The sequence below is a fragment of the Carcharodon carcharias genome (genome assembly GCF_017639515.1).
Source record: "Carcharodon carcharias isolate sCarCar2 chromosome 38 unlocalized genomic scaffold, sCarCar2.pri SUPER_38_unloc_5, whole genome shotgun sequence".
Classification (NCBI taxonomy): Eukaryota; Metazoa; Chordata; class Chondrichthyes; order Lamniformes; family Lamnidae; genus Carcharodon; species Carcharodon carcharias.
Window position 1 is genome coordinate 979,635 of NW_024470809.1, and position 8,067 is coordinate 987,701.

Here is an 8,067-nt window from a genome sequence, read left to right on the forward strand (position 1 = left end):
TGTACCTGTCCTGGGAGTGTTTGATGGGGACAGTGTAGAGGGAAGCTTTACTCTGTATCTAACACGTGCTGTACCTGTCCTGGGAGTGTTTGATGGGGACAGTGTAGAGGAAGCTTTACTCTGTATCTAACCCCGTGTTGTACCTGTCCCTGGGAGTGTTTGATGGGGACAGTGTAGAGGAAGCTTTACTCTGTATCTAACACGTGCTGTACCTGTCCTGGGAGTGTTTGATGGGGACAGTGTAGAGGAAGCTTTACTCTGTATCTAACCCCGTGTTGTACCTGCCCTGGGAGTGTTTGATGGGGACAGTGTAGAGGGAGCTTTACTCTGTATCTAACCCCGTGCTGTACCTGTCCTGGGAGTGTTTGATGGGGACAGTGTAGAGGGAGCTTTACTCTGTATCTAACACGTGCTGTACCTATCCTGGGAGTGTTTGATAGGGACGGTGTAGAGGAAGCTTTGCTCTGTAACTCACCCCGTGCTGTACCTGTCCTGGGAGTGTTTGATGGGGACAGTGTAGAGGAAGCTTTACTCTGTATCTAACCCCGTGCTGTACCTGTCCTGGGAGTGTTTGATGGGGACAGTGTAGAGGGAGCTTTACTCTGTATCTAAACCCGTGCTGTACCTGTCCTGGGAGTGTTTGATGGGCACAGTGTAGAGGGAGCTTTACTCTGTATTTAACCCCGTGCTGTACCTGTCCTGGGAGTGTTTGATGGGGACAGTGTAGAGGGAGCTTTACTCTGTATTTAACCCCGTGCTGTACCTGTCCTGGGAGCGTTTGATGGGGACAGTGTAGAGGGAGTTTTACTCTGTATCTAACCCCGTGCTGTACCTGTCCTGGGAGTGTTTGATGGGGACAGTGTAGAGGAAGCTTTACTCTGTATCTAACACGTGCTGTACCTGTCCTGGGAGTGTTTGATGGGGACAGTGTAGAGGAAGCTTTACTCTGTATCTAACCCCTGTTGTACCTGCCCTGGGAGTGTTTGATGGGGACAGTGTAGAGGAAGCTTTACTCTGTATCTAACACGTGCTGTACCTGTCCTGGGAGTGTTTGATGGGGACAGTGTAGAGGAAGCTTTACTCTGTATCTAACCCCTGTTGTACCTGCCCTGGGAGTGTTTGATGGGGACAGTGTAGAGGGAGCTTTACTCTGTATCTAACCCCGTGCTGTACCTGTCCTGGGAGTGTTTGATGGGGACAGTGTAGAGGGAGCTTTACTCTGTATCTAACACGTGCTGTACCTATCCTGGGAGTGTTTGATAGGGACGGTGTAGAGGAAGCTTTGCTCTGTAACTCACCCCGTGCTGTACCTGTCCTGGGAGTGTTTGATGGGGACAGTGTAGAGGGAGCTTTACTCTGTATCTAAACCCGTGCTGTACCTGTCCTGGGAGTGTTTGATGGGCACAGTGTAGAGGGAGCTTTACTCCGTATCTAACCCCGTTCTGTACCTGTCCTGGGAGTGTTTGATGGGGATAGTGTAGAGGGAGCTTTACTCTGTATCTAACCCCGTGCTGTACCTGTCCTGTGAGTGTTTGATGGGGACAGTGTAGAGGGTGATTTACTCTGTATCTAACCCCGTGCTGTACATGTCCTGGGAGTGTTTGATCGGGACAGTGTAGAGGAAGCTTTACTCTGTATCTAACCCCTGTTGTACCTGTCCTGGGAGTGTTTGATGGGGACAGTGTAGAGGGTGATTTACTCTGTATCTAACCCCGTGCTGTACATGTCCTGGGAGTGTTTGATGGGGACAGTGTAGAGGAAGCTTTACTCTGTATCTAACCCCTGTTGTACCTGTCCTGGGAGTGTTTGATGGGGACAGTGTAGAGGGAGCTTTACTCTGTATCTAACACGTGCTGTACCTGTCCTGGGAGTGTTTGATGGGGACAGTGTAGAGGGAGATTTACTCTGTATCCAGCACCGTGCTGTACCTGTCCTGGGAGTGTTTGATGGGGACAGTGTAGAGGGAGCTTTGCTCTGTATCTCACCCCGTGCTGTACCTGTCCTGGGAGTGTTTGATGGGGACAGTGTAGAGGGAGCTTTACTCTGTATCTAACCCCGTGCTGTACCTGTCCTGGGAGTGTTTGATGGGGACAGTGTAGAGGAAGCTTTACTCTGTATCTAACCCCGTGCTGTACCTGTCCTGGGAGTGTTTGATGGGGACAGTGTAGACGGAGCTTTACTCTGTATCTAACCCCATGCTGTACCTGTCCTGGGAGTGTTTGATGGGGACAGCGTAGAGGGAGCTTTGCTCTGTATCTCACCCCGTGCTGTACCTGTCCTGGGAGTGTGTGATGGGGACAGTGTAGAGGGAGCTTTCCTCTGTATCTAACACGTGCTGTACCTGTCGTGGGAGTGTTTGATGGGGACAGCGTAGAGGGAGCTTTACTCTGTATCTAACCCTGTGCTGTACCTGTCCTGGGAGTGTTTGATGGGGACAGTGTAGAGGGAGCTTTACTCTGTATCTAACACGTGCTGTACCTGTCCTGGGAGTGTTTGATGGGGACAGTGTAGAGGAAGCTTTACTCTGTATCTAACCCCTGTTGTACCTGCCCTGGGAGTGTTTGATGGGGACAGTGTAGAGGCAGCTTTACTCTGTATCTAACACGTGCTGTACCTGTCCTGGGAGTGTTTGATGGGGACAGTGTAGAGGGAGCTTTACTCTGTATCTAACCCCGTGCTGTACCTGTCCTGGGAGTGTTTGATGGGGACAGTGTAGAGGGAGCTTTACTCTGTATCTAACACGTGCTGTACCTATCCTGGGAGTGTTTGATAGGGACGGTGTAGAGGAAGCTTTGCTCTGTATCTAACCCCGTGCTGTACCTGTCCTGGGAGTGTTTGATAGGGACGGTGTAGAGGAAGCTTTGCTCTGTATCTAACCCCGTGCTGTACCTGTCCTGGGAGTGTTTGATGGGGACAGTGTAGAGGGAGCTTTACTCTGTATCTAACCCCGTGCTGTACCTGTCCTGGGAGTGTTTGATGGGGACAGTGTAGAGGAAGCTTTACTCTGTATCTAACCCCGTGCTGTACCTGTCCTGGGAGTGTTTGATGGCGACAGTGTAGAAGGAGCTTTACTCTGTATCTAACCCCGTGCTGTACCTGTCCTGGGAGTGTTTGATGGGAACAGTGCAGAGGGAGCTTTACTCTGTATCTAACCCGTGCTGTACCTGTCCTCGGAATGTTTGATGGGGACAGCGTAGAGGGAGCTTTACTCTGTATCTAAACCCGTGCTGTACCTGTCCTGGGAGTGTTTGATGGGGACAGTGTAGAGGGAGCTTTACTCTGTGTCTAACCCCGTGCTGTACCTCTCCTGGGAGTGTTTGATGGGGACAGTGTAGAGGAAGCTTTGCTCTGTATCTAACCCCGTGCTGTACCTGTCCTGGGAGTGCTTGATGGGAACAGTGTAGAGGAAGCTTTGCTCTGTATCTAACCCCGTGCTGTACCTGTCCTGGGAGTGCTTGATGGGAACAGTGTAGAGGAAGCTTTGCTCTGTATCTAACCCCGTGCTGTACCTGTCCTGGGAGTGTTTGATGGGGACAGTGTAGAGGAAGCTTTACTCTGTATCTAACCCCGTGCTGTACCTGTCCTGGGAGTGTTTGATGGGGACAGTGTAGAGGGAGCTTTACTCTGTATCTAACCCCGTGCTGTACCTGTCCTGGGAGTGTTTGATGGGGACAGTGTAGAGGGAGATTTACTCTGTATCTAACCCCGTGCTGTACCTGTCCTGGGAGTGTTTGATTGGGACAGTGTAGAGGAAGCTTTACTCTGTATCTAGCCCCGTGCTGTACCTGTCCTGGGAGTGTTTGATGGGGACAGTGTAGAGGAAGCTTTACTCTGTATCTAACCCCGTGCTGTACCTGTCCTGGGAGTGTTTGATGGGGACAGTGTAGAGGGTGCTTTACTCTGTATCTAACCCCGTGCTGTACCTGTCCTGGGAGTGTTTGATGGGGACAGTGTAGAGGGAGCTTTACTCTGTATCTAACCCGTGCTGTACCTGTCCTGGGAGTGTTTGATGGGGACAGTGTAGAGGGAGCTTTACTCTGTATCTAACCCTGTGCTGTACCTGTCCTGGGAGTGTTTGATGGGGACAGTGTAGAGGGAGCTTTACTCTGTATCTAACCCCGTGCTGTACCTGTCCTGGGAGTGTTTGATGGGGACAGTGTAGAGGGAGCTTTACTCTGTATCTAACCCTGTGCTGTACCTGTCCTGGGAGTGTTTGATGGGGACAGTGTAGAGGGAGCTTTACTCTGTATCTAACCCTGTGCTGTACCTGTCCTGGGAGTGTTTGATGGGGACAGTGTAGAGGGAGCTTTACTCTGTATCTAACCCCGTGCTGTACCTGTCCTGGGAGTGTTTGATGGGGACAGTGTAGAGGGAGCTTTACTCTGTATCTAAACCCGTGCTGTACCTGTCCTGGGAGTGTTTGATGGGGCACAGTGTAGAGGGAGCTTTACTCTGTATCTAACCCCGTGCTGTACCTGTCCTGGGAGTGTTTGATGGGGACAGTGTAGAGGGAGCTTTACTCTGTATCTAACCCCGTGCTGTACCTGTCCTGTGAGTGTTTGATGGGGACAGTGTAGAGGGTGATTTACTCTGTATCTAACCCCGTGCTGTACATGTCCTGGGAGTGTTTGATCGGGACAGTGTAGAGGAAGCTTTACTCTGTATCTAACCCCTGTTGTACCTGTCCTGGGAGTGTTTGATGGGGACAGTGTAGAGGGTGATTTACTCTGTATCTAACCCCGTGCTGTACATGTCCTGGGAGTGTTTGATGGGGACAGTGTAGAGGAAGCTTTGCTCTGTATCTAACCCCTGTTGTACCTGTCCTGGGAGTGTTTGATGGGGACAGTGTAGAGGGAGCTTTACTCTGTATCTAACACGTGCTGTACCTGTCCTGGGAGTGTTTGATGGGGACAGTGTAGAGGGAGATTTACTCTGTATCCAGCACCGTGCTGTACCTGTCCTGGGAGTGTTTGATGGGGACAGTGTAGAGGGAGCTTTGCTCTGTATCTCACCCCGTGCTGTACCTGTCCTGGGAGTGTTTGATGGGGACAGTGTAGAGGGTGATTTACTCTGTATCTAACCCCGTGCTGTACATGTCCTGGGAGTGTTTGATGGGGACATTGTAGAGGAAACTTTACTCTGTATCTAACCCCTGTTGTACCTGTCCTGGGAGTGTTTGATGGGGACAGCGTAGAGGGAGCTTTGCTCTGTATCTCACCCCGTGCTGTACCTGTCCTGGGAGTGTGTGATGGGGACAGCGTAGAGGGAGCTTTGCTCTGTATCTCACCCCGTGCTGTACCTGTCCTGGGAGTGTGTGATGGGGACAGTGTAGAGGGAGCTTTACTCTGTATCTAACACGTGCTGTACCTGTCCTGGGAGTGTTTGATGGGGACAGCGTAGAGGGAGCTTTACTCTGTATCTAACCCCGTGCTGTACCTGTCCTGGGAGTGTTTGATGGGGACAGTGTAGAGGGAGCTTTACTCTGTATCTAACCCTGTGCTGTACCTGTCCTGGGAGTGTTTGATGGGGACAGTGTAGAGGAAGCTTTACTCTGTATCTAACCCCGTGCTGTACCTGTCCTGGGAGTGTTTGATGGGGACAGTGTAGAGGGAGCTTTACTCTGTATCTAACCCCGTGCTGTACCTGTCCTGGGAGTGTTTGATGGGGACAGTGTAGAGGAAGCTTTACTCTGTATCTAACACGTGCTGTACCTGTCCTGGGAGTGTTTGATGGGGACAGTGTAGAGGGAGCTTTACTCTGTATCTAACCCCGTGCTGTACCTGTCCTGGGAGTGTTTGATGGGACAGTGTAGAGGGAGCTTTACTCTGTATCTAACCCCGTGCTGTACCTGTCCTGGGAGTGTTTGATGGGGACAGTGTAGAGGGAGCTTTACTCTGTATCTAACACGTGCTGTACCTATCCTGGGAGTGTTTGATAGGGACGGTGTAGAGGAAGCTTTGCTCTGTATCTAACCCCGTGCTGTACCTGTCCTGGGAGTGTTTGATGGGGACAGTGTAGAGGGAGCTTTACTCTGTATCTAACCCCGTGCTGTACCTGTCCTGGGAGTGTTTGATGGGGACAGTGTAGAGGGAGCTTTACTCTGTATCTAACCCCGTGCTGTACCTGTCCTGGGAGTGTTTGATGGGGACAGTGTAGAGGAGCTTTACTCTGTATCTAACCCCGTGCTGTACCTGTCCTGGGAGTGTTTGATGGGGACAGTGTAGAGGGAGCTTTACTCTGTATCTAACCCCGTGCTGTACCTGTCCTGGTAGTGTTTGATGGGGACGGTGTAGCGGGAGCATTACTCTGTATCTAAACCGTGCTGTACCTGTCCTGGGAGTGTTTGATGGGGACAGAGTAGAGGGAGCTTTACTCTGTATCTAACCCCGTGCTGTACCTGTCCTGGGAGTGTTTGATGGGGACAGTGTAGAGGAAGCTTTGCTCTGTATCTAACCCCGTGCTGTACCTGTCCTGGGAGTGTTTGATGGGGACAGTGTAGAGGAAGCTTTACTCTGTATCTAACCCCGTGCTGTACCTGTCCTGGGAGTGCTTGATGGGAACAGTGTAGAGGAAGCTTTGCTCTGTATCTAACCCCGTGCTGTACCTGTCCTGGGAGTGTTTGATGGGGACAGTGTAGAGGAAGCTTTACTCTGTATCTAACCCCGTGCTGTACCTGTCCTGGGAGTGTTTGATTGGGACAGTGTAGAGGGAGCTTTACTCTGTATCTAACCCCGTGCTGTACCTGTCCTGGGAGTGTTTGATGGGGACAGTGTAGAGGGAGCTTTACTCTGTATCTAACCCCGTGCTGTACCTGTCCTGGGAGTGTTTGATGGGACAGTGTAGAGGAGCTTTACTCTGTATCTAACCCCGTGCTGTACCTGTCCTGGGAGTGTTTGATGGGGACAGTGTAGAGGAAGCTTTACTCTGTATCTAACCCCGTGCTGTACCTGTCCTGGGAGTGTTTGATGGGGACAGTGTAGAGGGAGCTTTACTCTGTATCTAACCCCGTGCTGTACCTGTCCTGGGAGTGTTTGATGGGGACAGTGTAGAGGGAGCTTTACTCTGTATTTAACCCCGTGCTGTACCTGTCCTGGGAGTGTTTGATGGGGACAGTGTAGAGGGAGCTTTACTCTGTATCTAACCCTGTGCTGTACTTGTCCTGGGAGTGTTTGATGGGGACAGTGTAGAGGAAGCTTTACTCTGTATCTAACCCCGTGCTGTACCTGTCCTGGGAGTGTTTGATGGGGACAGTGTAGAGGGAGCTTTACTCTGTATCTAACCCCGTGCTGTACCTGTCCTGGGAGTGATTCATGGGGACAGTGTAGAGGGAGCTTTACTCTGTATCTAACCCTGTGCTGTACCTGCCCTGGGAGTGTTTGATGGGGACAATGTAGAGGGTGCTTTACTCTGTATCTAACCCTGTGCTGTACCTGTCCTGGGAGTGTTTGATGGGGACAGTGTAGAGGGAGCTTTACTCTGTATCTAACCCCGTGCTGTACCTGTCCTGGGAGTGTTTGATGGGGACAGTGTAGAGGGAGATTTACTCTGTATCTAACCCCATGCTGTACCTGTCCTGGGAGTGTTTGATGGGGACAGTGTAGAGGGAACTTTACTCTGTATCTAACCCCGTGCTGTACCTGTCCTGGGAGTGTTTGATGGGGACAGTGTAGAGGGAGCTTTACTCTGTATCTAACCCCGTGCTGTACCTGTCCTGGGAGTGTTTGATGGAGACAGTGTAGAGGGAGCTTTACTCTGTATCTCACCCCGTGCTGTACCTGTCCTGGGAGTGTTTGATGGAGACTGTGTAGAGGAAGCTTTACTCTGTATCTAACCCCGTGCTGTACGTGTCCTGGGTGTGTTTGACGGGGACAGCGTAGAGGGAGCTTTACTCTATATCTAACCCCTGTTGTACCTGTCCTGGGAGTGTTTGATGGGGACAGTGTAGAGGGTGATTTACTCTGTATCTAACCCCGTGCTGTACATGTCCTGGGAGTGTTTGATGGGGACATTGTAGAGGAAACTTTACTCTGTATCTAACCCCTGTTGTACCTGTCCTGGGAGTGTTTG